Consider the following 12,557-nt stretch of genomic DNA (forward strand, 5'->3'; position numbering starts at 1 on the left):
CTGATAGTGAATTGTAGCTCTCAGGGCCACCTAATGACGATGGATCACTCAAATTGCGTCCCGATTCAATACATCGTCCTCCAGCAGACTTGTCTCCATGGGTCGATTGCTGCCTCGGGCACCGTATGGCCGTTCTGCTGTGAGTCAAAGATTTTCGAATCGGACGAAAAACTGATAGTGAATTGTAACATTCAATGCCACCTAATGACGATGGACCACACAAATTGCGTCCCGATTCAGTACATCGTCCACTAGCCGACTTGACTCCATGGGTCCATTGCTGCCTCGGGCACCTTATGGCCGTTCTGCTGTGAGTCTAGATTATCGAATGGGACGAAAAACTGTTAATGAATTGTAACGATCAGGGCCACCTATTGACGATGGATCACTCAAATTGCCTCCCGATTCAATACATCGTCCTCCAGCCGACTTGTCTCCATGGGTCTATTGCTGCCTCGGGCACCTTATGGCCGTTCTGCTGTGAGTCAAAGATTTTCGAATCGGACGAAAAACTGATAGTGAATTGTAACATTCAGGGCCACCTAATGACGATGGATCACTCAAATTGCGTCCCGATTCAATACATCGTCCTCCAGCAGACTTGTCTCCATGGGTCTATTGCTGCCTCGGGCACCTTATGGCCGTTCTGCTGTGAATCTAGATTATCGAATGGGACGAAAAACTGATAGCGAATTGTAACATTCAGGGCCACCTAATGACGATGGACCACACAAATTGCGTCCCGATTCAATACATCGTCCTCCAGCAGACTTGACTCCATTATTGAATTGGACGAAAAACTGATAGTGAATTGTAACGTTCAGGGCCTCCTAATGACGATGGAACACTCAAATTACGTCCCGATTCAATTCATCGTCCTCCAGCATACTTGACTCCATGGGTCTATTGCTGCCTCGGGCACCTTATGGCCGTTCTGCTGTGAGTCTAGATTATCGAATGGGACGAAAAACTGATAATGAAGTGTAACGTTCAGGGCCACCTATTGACGATGGATCACTCAAATTGCGTCCCGATTCAATACATCGTCCTCCAGCCGACTTGTCTCCATGGGTCTATTGCTGCCTCGGGCACCTTATGGCCGTTCTGCTGTGAGTCAAAGATTTTCGAATCGGACGAAAAACTGATAGTGAATTGTAACATTCAGGGCCACCTAATGACGATGGATCACTCAAATTGCGTCCCGATTCAATACATCGTCCTCCAGCAGACTTGTCTCCATGGGTCTATTGCTGCCTCGGGCACCTTATGGCCGTTCTTCTGTGAGTCAAAGATTTTCGAATCGGACGAAAAACTGATAGTGAATTGTGACATTCAGGGCCACCTAATGACGATGGACCACGCAAATTGCGTCCCGATTCAATACATCGTCCTCCAGCCGAGTTGACTCCATGGGTCTATTGCTGCCTCGGGCACCTTATGGCCGTTCTGCTGTGAATCTAGATTATCGAATGGGACGAAAAACTGATAGTGAATTGTAACGTTCAGGGCCACCTAATGACGATGGATCACTCAAATTGCGTCCCGATTCAATACATCGTCCTCCAGCAGATTTGACTTCATGGGTCTCTTGCTGCCTCGGGCACCTTATGGCCGTTCTGCTGTGAGTCAAACATTTTCGAATCGGACGAAAAACTGATAGTGAATTGTAACGTTCAGGGCCTCCTAATGACGAAGGAACACTCAAATTGCGTCCCGATTCAATACATCGTTCTCCAGCAGACTTGTCTCCATGTGTCTATTGCTGCCTCGGGCACCTTATGGCCGTTCTGCTGTGAGTCAAAGATTTTCGAATCGGACGAAAAACTGATAGTGAATTGTAAAATTCAGGGTCACCTAATGACGATGGACCACGCAAATTGCGTCTCGATTCAATACATCGTCCTCCAGCCGAGTTGACTCCATGGGTCTATTGCTGCCTGGGGCACCTTATGGCCGTTCCGCTGTGAATCTAGATTATCGAATGGGACGAAAAACTGATAGTGAATTGAAACGTTCAGGGCCACCTAATGACGATGGATCACTCAAATTGCGTCACGATTCAATACATCGTCCTTCAGCAGACATCTCTCCATGGGTCTATTGCTGCCTCGGGCACCTTATGGCCGTTCTGCTGTGAGTCTAGATTATCGAATGGGACGAAAAACTGATAGTGAATTGTAACTTTCAGGGCCACCTAATGACGATGGATCACTCAAATTGCGTCCCGATTCAATACATCGTCCTCCAGCAGACTTGTCTCCATGGGTCGATTGCTGCCTCGGGCACCGTATGGCCGTTCTGCTGTGAGTCAAAGATTTTCGAATCGGACGAAAAACTGATAGTGAATTGTAACATTCAATGCCACCTAATGACGATGGACCACACAAATTGCGTCCCGATTCAGTACATCGTCCACTAGCCGACTTGACTCCATGGGTCTATTGCTGCCTCGGGCACCTTATGGCCGTTCTGCTGTGAGTCTAGATTATCGAATGGGACGAAAAACTGTTAATGAATTGTAACGATCAGGGCCACCTATTGACGATGGATCACTCAAATTGCGTCCCGATTCAATACATCGTCCTCCAGCCGACTTGTCTCCATGGGTCTATTGCTGCCTCGGGCACCTTATGGCCGTTCTGCTGTGAGTCAAAGATTTTCGAATCGGACGAAAAACTGATAGTGAATTGTAACATTCAGGGCCACCTAATGACGATGGAACACTCAAATTGCGTCCCGATTCAATACATCGTCCTCCAGCAGACTTGTCTCCATGGGTCTATTGCTGCCTCGGGCACCTTATGGCCGTTCTGCCGTGAATCTAGATTATCGAATGGGACGAAAAACTGATAGCGAATTGTAACATTCAGGGCCACCTAATGACGATGGACCACACAAATTGCGTCCCGATTCAATACATCGTCCTCCAGCAGACTTGACTCCATTATTGAATTGGACGAAAAACTGATAGTGAATTGTAACGTTCAGGGCCTCCTAATGACGATGGAACACTCAAATTACGTCCCGATTCAATTCATCGTCATCCAGCAGACTTGACTCCATGGGTCTATTGCTGCCTCGGGCACCTTATGGCCGTTCCGCTGTGAGTCTACATTATCGAATGGGACGAAAAACTGATAATGAATTGTAACGTTCAGGGCCACCTAATGACGATGGACCACACAAATTGCGTCCCGATTCAATACATCGTCCTCCAGCAGACTTGACTCCATTATTGAATTGGACGAAAAACTGATAGTGAATTGTAACGTTCAGGGCCTCCTAATGACGATGGAACACTCAAATTACGTCCCGATTCAATTCATCGTCCTCCAGCATACTTGACTCCATGGGTCTATTGCTGCCTCGGGCACCTTATGGCCGTTCTGCTGTGAGTCTAGATTATCGAATGGGACGAAAAACTGATAATGAAGTGTAACGTTCAGGGCCACCTATTGACGATGGATCACTCAAATTGCGTCCCGATTCAATACATCGTCCTCCAGCCGACTTGTCTCCATGGGTCTATTGCTGCCTCGGGCACCTTATGGCCGTTCTGCTGTGAGTCAAAGATTTTCGAATCGGACGAAAAACTGATAGTGAATTGTAACATTCAGGGCCACCTAATGACGATGGATCACTCAAATTGCGTCCCGATTCAATACATCGTCCTCCAGCAGACTTGTCTCCATGGGTCTATTGCTGCCTCGGGCACCTTATGGCCGTTCTTCTGTGAGTCAAAGATTTTCGAATCGGACGAAAAACTGATAGAGAATTGTGACATTCAGGGCCACCTAATGACGATGGACCACGCAAATTGCGTCCCGATTCAATACATCGTCCTCCAGCCGAGTTGACTCCATGGGTCTATTGCTGCCTCGGGCACCTTATGGCCGTTCTGCTGTGAATCTAGATTATCGAATGGGACGAAAAACTGATAGCGAATTGTAACATTCAGGGCCACCTAATGACGATGGACCACACAAATTGCGTCCCGATTCAATACATCGTCCTCCAGCAGACTTGACTCCATTATTGAATTGGACGAAAAACTGATAGTGAATTGTAACGTTCAGGGCCTCCTAATGACGATGGAACACTCAAATTACGTCCCGATTCAATTCATCGTCCTCCAGCATACTTGACTCCATGGGTCTATTGCTGCCTCGGGCACCTTTTGGCCGTTCTGCTGTGAGTCTAGATTATCGAATGGGACGAAAAACTGATAATGAAGTGTAACGTTCAGGGCCACCTATTGACGATGGATCACTCAAATTGCGTCCCGATTCAATACATCGTCCTCCAGCCGACTTGTCTCCATGGGTCTATTGCTGCCTCGGGCACCTTATGGCCGTTCTGCTGTGAGTCAAAGATTTTCGAATCGGACGAAAAACTGATAGTGAATTGTAACATTCAGGGCCACCTAATGACGATGGATCACTCAAATTGCGTCCCGATTCAATACATCGTCCTCCAGCAGACTTGTCTCCATGGGTCTATTGCTGCCTCGGGCACCTTATGGCCGTTCTTCTGTGAGTCAAAGATTTTCGAATCGGACGAAAAACTGATAGTGAATTGTGACATTCAGGGCCACCTAATGACGATGGACCACGCAAATTGCGTCCCGATTCAATACATCGTCCTCCAGCCGAGTTGACTCCATGGGTCTATTGCTGCCTCGGGCACCTTATGGCCGTTCTGCTGTGAATCTAGATTATCGAATGGGACGAAAAACTGATAGTGAATTGTAACGTTCAGGGCCACCTAATGACGATGGATCACTCAAATTGCGTCCCGATTCAATACATCGTCCTCCAGCAGATTTGACTTCATGGGTCTCTTGCTGCCTCGGGCACCTTATGGCCGTTCTGCTGTGAGTCAAACATTTTCGAATCGGACGAAAAACTGATAGTGAATTGTAACGTTCAGGGCCTCCTAATGACGAAGGAACACTCAAATTGCGTCCCGATTCAATACATCGTTCTCCAGCAGACTTGTCTCCATGTGTCTATTGCTGCCTCAGGCACCTTATGGCCGTTCTGCTGTGAGTCAAAGATTTTCGAATCGGACGAAAAACTGATAGTGAATTGTAAAATTCAGGGTCACCTAATGACGATGGACCACGCAAATTGCGTCTCGATTCAATACATCGTCCTCCAGCCGAGTTGACTCCATGGGTCTATTGCTGCCTGGGGCACCTTATGGCCGTTCCGCTGTGAATCTAGATTATCGAATGGGACGAAAAACTGATAGTGAATTGAAACGTTCAGGGCCACCTAATGACGATGGATCACTCAAATTGCGTCACGATTCAATACATCGTCCTTCAGCAGACATCTCTCCATGGGTCTATTGCTGCCTCGGGCACCTTATGGCCGTTCTGCTGTGAGTCTAGATTATCGAATGGGACGAAAAACTGATAGTGAATTGTAACTTTCAGGGCCACCTAATGACGATGGATCACTCAAATTGCGTCCCGATTCAATACATCGTCCTCCAGCAGACTTGTCTCCATGGGTCGATTGCTGCCTCGGGCACCGTATGGCCGTTCTGCTGTGAGTCAAAGATTTTCGAATCGGACGAAAAACTGATAGTGAATTGTAACATTCAATGCCACCTAATGACGATGGACCACACAAATTGCGTCCCGATTCAGTACATCGTCCACTAGCCGACTTGACTCCATGGGTCTATTGCTGCCTCGGGCACCTTATGGCCGTTCTGCTGTGAGTCTAGATTATCGAATGGGACGAAAAACTGTTAATGAATTGTAACGATCAGGGCCACCTATTGACGATGGATCACTCAAATTGCGTCCCGATTCAATACATCGTCCTCCAGCCGACTTGTCTCCATGGGTCTATTGCTGCCTCGGGCACCTTATGGCCGTTCTGCTGTGAGTCAAAGATTTTCGAATCGGACGAAAAACTGATAGTGAATTGTAACATTCAGGGCCACCTATTGACGATGGATCACTCAAATTGCGTCCCGATTCAATACATCGTCCTCCAGCAGACTTGTCTCCATGGGTCTATTGCTGCCTCGGGCACCTTATGGCCGTTCTGCCGTGAATCTAGATTATCGAATGGGACGAAAAACTGATAGCGAATTGTAACATTCAGGGCCACCTAATGACGATGGACCACACAAATTGCGTCCCGATTCAATACATCGTCCTCCAGCAGACTTGACTCCATTATTGAATTGGACGAAAAACTGATAGTGAATTGTAACGTTCAGGGCCTCCTAATGACGATGGAACACTCAAATTACGTCCCGATTCAATTCATCGTCATCCAGCAGACTTGACTCCATGGGTCTATTGCTGCCTCGGGCACCTTATGGCCGTTCCGCTGTGAGTCTACATTATCGAATGGGACGAAAAACTGATAATGAATTGTAACGTTCAGGGCCACCTAATGACGATGGACCACACAAATTGCGTCCCGATTCAATACATCGTCCTCCAGCAGACTTGACTCCATTATTGAATTGGACGAAAAACTGATAGTGAATTGTAACGTTCAGGGCCTCCTAATGACGATGGAACACTCAAATTACGTCCCGATTCAATTCATCGTCCTCCAGCATACTTGACTCCATGGGTCTATTGCTGCCTCGGGCACCTTATGGCCGTTCTGCTGTGAGTCTAGATTATCGAATGGGACGAAAAACTGATAATGAAGTGTAACGTTCAGGGCCACCTATTGACGATGGATCACTCAAATTGCGTCCCGATTCAATACATCGTCCTCCAGCCGACTTGTCTCCATGGGTCTATTGCTGCCTCGGGCACCTTATGGCCGTTCTGCTGTGAGTCAAAGATTTTCGAATCGGACGAAAAACTGATAGTGAATTGTAACATTCAGGGCCACCTAATGACGATGGATCACTCAAATTGCGTCCCGATTCAATACATCGTCCTCCAGCAGACTTGTCTCCATGGGTCTATTGCTGCCTCGGGCACCTTATGGCCGTTCTTCTGTGAGTCAAAGATTTTCGAATCGGACGAAAAACTGATAGAGAATTGTGACATTCAGGGCCACCTAATGACGATGGACCACGCAAATTGCGTCCCGATTCAATACATCGTCCTCCAGCCGAGTTGACTCCATGGGTCTATTGCTGCCTCGGGCACCTTATGGCCGTTCTGCTGTGAATCTAGATTATCGAATGGGACGAAAAACTGATAGTGAATTGTAACGTTCAGGGCCACCTAATGACGATGGATCACTCAAATTGCGTCCCGATTCAATACATCGTCCTCCAGCAGACTTGTCTCCATGGGTCTATTGCTGCCTCGGGCACCTTATGGCCGTTCTGCTGTGAGTCTAGATTATCGAATGGGACGAAAAACTGATAGTGAATTGTAACGTTCAGGGCCATCTAATGACGATGGATCACTCAAATTGCGTCCCGATTCAATACATCGTCCTCCAGCAGATTTGACTTCATGGGTCTCTTGCTGCCTCGGGCACCTTATGGCCGTTCTGCTGTGAGTCAAACATTTTCGAATCGGACGAAAAACTGATAGTGAATTGTAACGTTCAGGGCCTCCTAATGACGAAGGAACACTCAAATTGCGTCCCGATTCAATACATCGTTCTCTAGCAGACTTGTCTCCATGTGTCTATTGCTGCCTCGGGCACCTTATGGCCGTTCTGCTGTGAATCAAAGATTTTCGAATCGGACGAAAAACTGATAGTGAATTGTAACATTCAGGGCCACCTAATGACGATGGACCACACAAATTGCGTTCCGATTCACACATCGTCCACTAGCCGACTTGACTCCATGGGACAATTGCTGCCTCGGGCACCTTATGGCCGTTCTGCTGTGAGTCTAGATTATCGAATGGGACGAAAAACTGATAGGGAATTGTAACGTTCAGGGCCACCTAATGATGATGGAACACTCAAATTGCGTCCCGATTCAATACATCGTCCTCCAGCAGACTTGTCTCCATGGGTCTATTGCTGCCTCGGGCACCTTATGGCCGTTCTGCTGTGAGTCTAGATTATCGAATGGGACGAAAAACTGATAGTGAATTGTAACATTCAATGCCACCTAATGACGATGGACCACACAAATTGCGTCCCGATTCAGTACATCGTCCTCCAGCCGAGTTGACTTCATGGGTCTCTTGCTGCCTCGGGCACCTTATGGCCGTTCTGCTGTGAGTCAAACATTTTCGAATCGGACGAAAAACTGATAGTGAATTGTAACGTTCAGGGCCTCCTAATGACGAAGGAACACTCAAATTGCGTCCCGATTCAATACATCGTTCTCCAGCAGACTTGTCTCCATGTGTCTATTGCTGCCTCGGGCACCTTATGGCCGTTCTGCTGTGAGTCAAAGATTTTCGAATCGGACGAAAAACTGATAGTGAATTGTAAAATTCAGGGTCACCTAATGACGATGGACCACGCAAATTGCGTCTCGATTCAATACATCGTCCTCCAGCCGAGTTGACTCCATGGGTCTATTGCTGCCTGGGGCACCTTATGGCCGTTCCGCTGTGAATCTAGATTATCGAATGGGACGAAAAACTGATAGTGAATTGAAACGTTCAGGGCCACCTAATGACGATGGATCACTCAAATTGCGTCACGATTCAATACATCGTCCTTCAGCAGACATCTCTCCATGGGTCTATTGCTGCCTCGGGCACCTTATGGCCGTTCTGCTGTGAGTCTAGATTATCGAATGGGACGAAAAACTGATAGTGAATTGTAACTTTCAGGGCCACCTAATGACGATGGATCACTCAAATTGCGTCCCGATTCAATACATCGTCCTCCAGCAGACTTGTCTCCATGGGTCGATTGCTGCCTCGGGCACCGTATGGCCGTTCTGCTGTGAGTCAAAGATTTTCGAATCGGACGTAAACTGATAGTGAATTGTAACATTCAATGCCACCTAATGACGATGGACCACACAAATTGCGTCCCGATTCAGTACATCGTCCACTAGCCGACTTGACTCCATGGGTCTATTGCTGCCTCGGGCACCTTATGGCCGTTCTGCTGTGAGTCTAGATTATCGAATGGGACGAAAAACTGTTAATGAATTGTAACGATCAGGGCCACCTATTGACGATGGATCACTCAAATTGCGTCCCGATTCAATACATCGTCCTCCAGCCGACTTGTCTCCATGGGTCTATTGCTGCCTCGGGCACCTTATGGCCGTTCTGCTGTGAGTCAAAGATTTTCGAATCGGACGAAAAACTGATAGTGAATTGTAACATTCAGGGCCACCTAATGACGATGGATCACTCAAATTGCGTCCCGATTCAATACATCGTCCTCCAGCAGACTTGTCTCCATGGGTCTATTGCTGCCTCGGGCACCTTATGGCCGTTCTGCCGTGAATCTAGATTATCGAATGGGACGAAAAACTGATAGCGAATTGTAACATTCAGGGCCACCTAATGACGATGGACCACACAAATTGCGTCCCGATTCAATACATCGTCCTCCAGCAGACTTGACTCCATTATTGAATTGGACGAAAAACTGATAGTGAATTGTAACGTTCAGGGCCTCCTAATGACGATGGAACACTCAAATTACGTCCCGATTCAATTCATCGTCATCCAGCAGACTTGACTCCATGGGTCTATTGCTGCCTCGGGCACCTTATGGCCGTTCCGCTGTGAGTCTACATTATCGAATGGGACGAAAAACTGATAATGAATTGTAACGTTCAGGGCCACCTAATGACGATGGACCACACAAATTGCGTCCCGATTCAATACATCGTCCTCCAGCAGACTTGACTCCATTATTGAATTGGACGAAAAACTGATAGTGAATTGTAACGTTCAGGGCCTCCTAATGACGATGGAACACTCAAATTACGTCCCGATTCAATTCATCGTCCTCCAGCATACTTGACTCCATGGGTCTATTGCTGCCTCGGGCACCTTATGGCCGTTCTGCTGTGAGTCTAGATTATCGAATGGGACGAAAAACTGATAATGAAGTGTAACGTTCAGGGCCACCTATTGACGATGGATCACTCAAATTGCGTCCCGATTCAATACATCGTCCTCCAGCCGACTTGTCTCCATGGGTCTATTGCTGCCTCGGGCACCTTATGGCCGTTCTGCTGTGAGTCAAAGATTTTCGAATCGGACGAAAAACTGATAGTGAATTGTAACATTCAGGGCCACCTAATGACGATGGATCACTCAAATTGCGTCCCGATTCAATACATCGTCCTCCAGCAGACTTGTCTCCATGGGTCTATTGCTGCCTCGGGCACCTTATGGCCGTTCTTCTGTGAGTCAAAGATTTTCGAATCGGACGAAAAACTGATAGAGAATTGTGACATTCAGGGCCACCTAATGACGATGGACCACGCAAATTGCGTCCCGATTCAATACATCGTCCTCCAGCCGAGTTGACTCCATGGGTCTATTGCTGCCTCGGGCACCTTATGGCCGTTCTGCTGTGAATCTAGATTATCGAATGGGACGAAAAACTGATAGTGAATTGTAACGTTCAGGGCCACCTAATGACGATGGATCACTCAAATTGCGTCCCGATTCAATACATCGTCCTCCAGCAGACTTGTCTCCATGGGTCTATTGCTGCCTCGGGCATCTTATGGCCGTTCTGCTGTGAGTCTAGATTATCGAATGGGACGAAAAACTGATAGTGAATTGTAACGTTCAGGGCCATCTAATGACGATGGATCACTCAAATTGCGTCCCGATTCAATACATCGTCCTCCAGCAGATTTGACTTCATGGGTCTCTTGCTGCCTCGGGCACCTTATGGCCGTTCTGCTGTGAGTCAAACATTTTCGAATCGGACGAAAAACTGATAGTGAATTGTAACGTTCAGGGCCTCCTAATGACGAAGGAACACTCAAATTGCGTCCCGATTCAGTACATCGTTCTCCAGCAGACTTGTCTCCATGTGTCTATTGCTGCCTCGGGCACCTTATGGCCGTTCTGCTGTGAATCAAAGATTTTCGAATCGGACGAAAAACTGATAGTGAATTGTAACATTCAGGGCCACCTAATGACGATGGACCACACAAATTGCGTTCCGATTCACACATCGTCCACTAGCCGACTTGACTCCATGGGACAATTGCTGCCTCGGGCACCTTATGGCCGTTCTGCTGTGAGTCTAGATTATCGAATGGGACGAAAAACTGATAGGGAATTGTAACGTTCAGGGCCACCTAATGATGATGGAACACTCAAATTGCGTCCCGATTCAATACATCGTCCTCCAGCAGACTTGTCTCCATGGGTCTATTGCTGCCTCGGGCACCTTATGGCCGTTCTGCTGTGAGTCTAGATTATCGAATGGGACGAAAAACTGATAGTGAATTGTAACATTCAATGCCACCTAATGACGATGGACCACACAAATTGCGTCCCGATTCAGTACATCGTCCACTAGCCGACTTGACTCCATGGGTCTATTGCTGCCTCGGGCACCTTATGGCCGTTATGCTGTGAGTCTAGATTATCGAATGGGACGAAAAACTGTTAATGAATTGTAACGATCAGGGCCACCTATTGACGATGGATCACTCAAATTGCGTCCCGATTCAATACATCGTCCTCCAGCCGACTTGTCTCCATGGGTCTATTGCTGCCTCGGGCACCTTATGGCCGTTCTGCTGTGAGTCAAAGATTTTCGAATCGGACGAAAAACTGATAGTGAATTGGAACATTCAGGGCCACCTAATGACGATGGATCACTCAAATTGCGTCCCGATTCAATACATCGTCCTCCAGCAGACTTGTCTCCATGGGTCTATTGCTGCCTCGGGCACCTTATGGCCGTTCTTCTGTGAGTCAAAGATTTTCGAATCGGACGAAAAACTGATAGTGAATTGTGACATTCAGGTCCACCTAATGAAGATGGACCACACAAATTGCGTCCCGATTAAATACATCGTCCTCCAGCAGACTTGACTCCATGGGTCTATTGCTGCCTCGGACACCTTATGGCCGTTCTGCTGTGAGTCTAGATTATCGAATGGGACGAAAAACTGTTAATGAATTGTAACGATCAGGGCCACCTATTGACGATGGATCACTCAAATTGCCTCCCGATTCAATACATCGTCCTCCAGCCGACTTGTCTCCATGGGTCTATTGCTGCCTCGGGCACCTTATGGCCGTTCTGCTGTGAGTCAAAGATTTTCGAATCGGACGAAAAACTGATAGTGAATTGTAACATTCAGGGCCACCTAATGACGATGGATCACTCAAATTGCGTCCCGATTCAATACATCGTCCTCCAGCAGACTTGTCTCCATGGGTCTATTGCTGCCTCGGGCACCTTATGGCCGTTCTGCTGTGAATCTAGATTATCGAATGGGACGAAAAACTGATAGCGAATTGTAACATTCAGGGCCACCTAATGACGATGGACCACACAAATTGCGTCCCGATTCAATACATCGTCCTCCAGCAGACTTGACTCCATTATTGAATTGGACGAAAAACTGATAGTGAATTGTAACGTTCAGGGCCTCCTAATGACGATGGAACACTCAAATTACGTCCCGATTCAATTCATCGT

The sequence above is a fragment of the Schistocerca cancellata genome, chromosome 4 (genome assembly GCF_023864275.1).
Source record: "Schistocerca cancellata isolate TAMUIC-IGC-003103 chromosome 4, iqSchCanc2.1, whole genome shotgun sequence".
In the NCBI taxonomy this organism is placed as follows: Eukaryota; Metazoa; Arthropoda; class Insecta; order Orthoptera; family Acrididae; genus Schistocerca; species Schistocerca cancellata.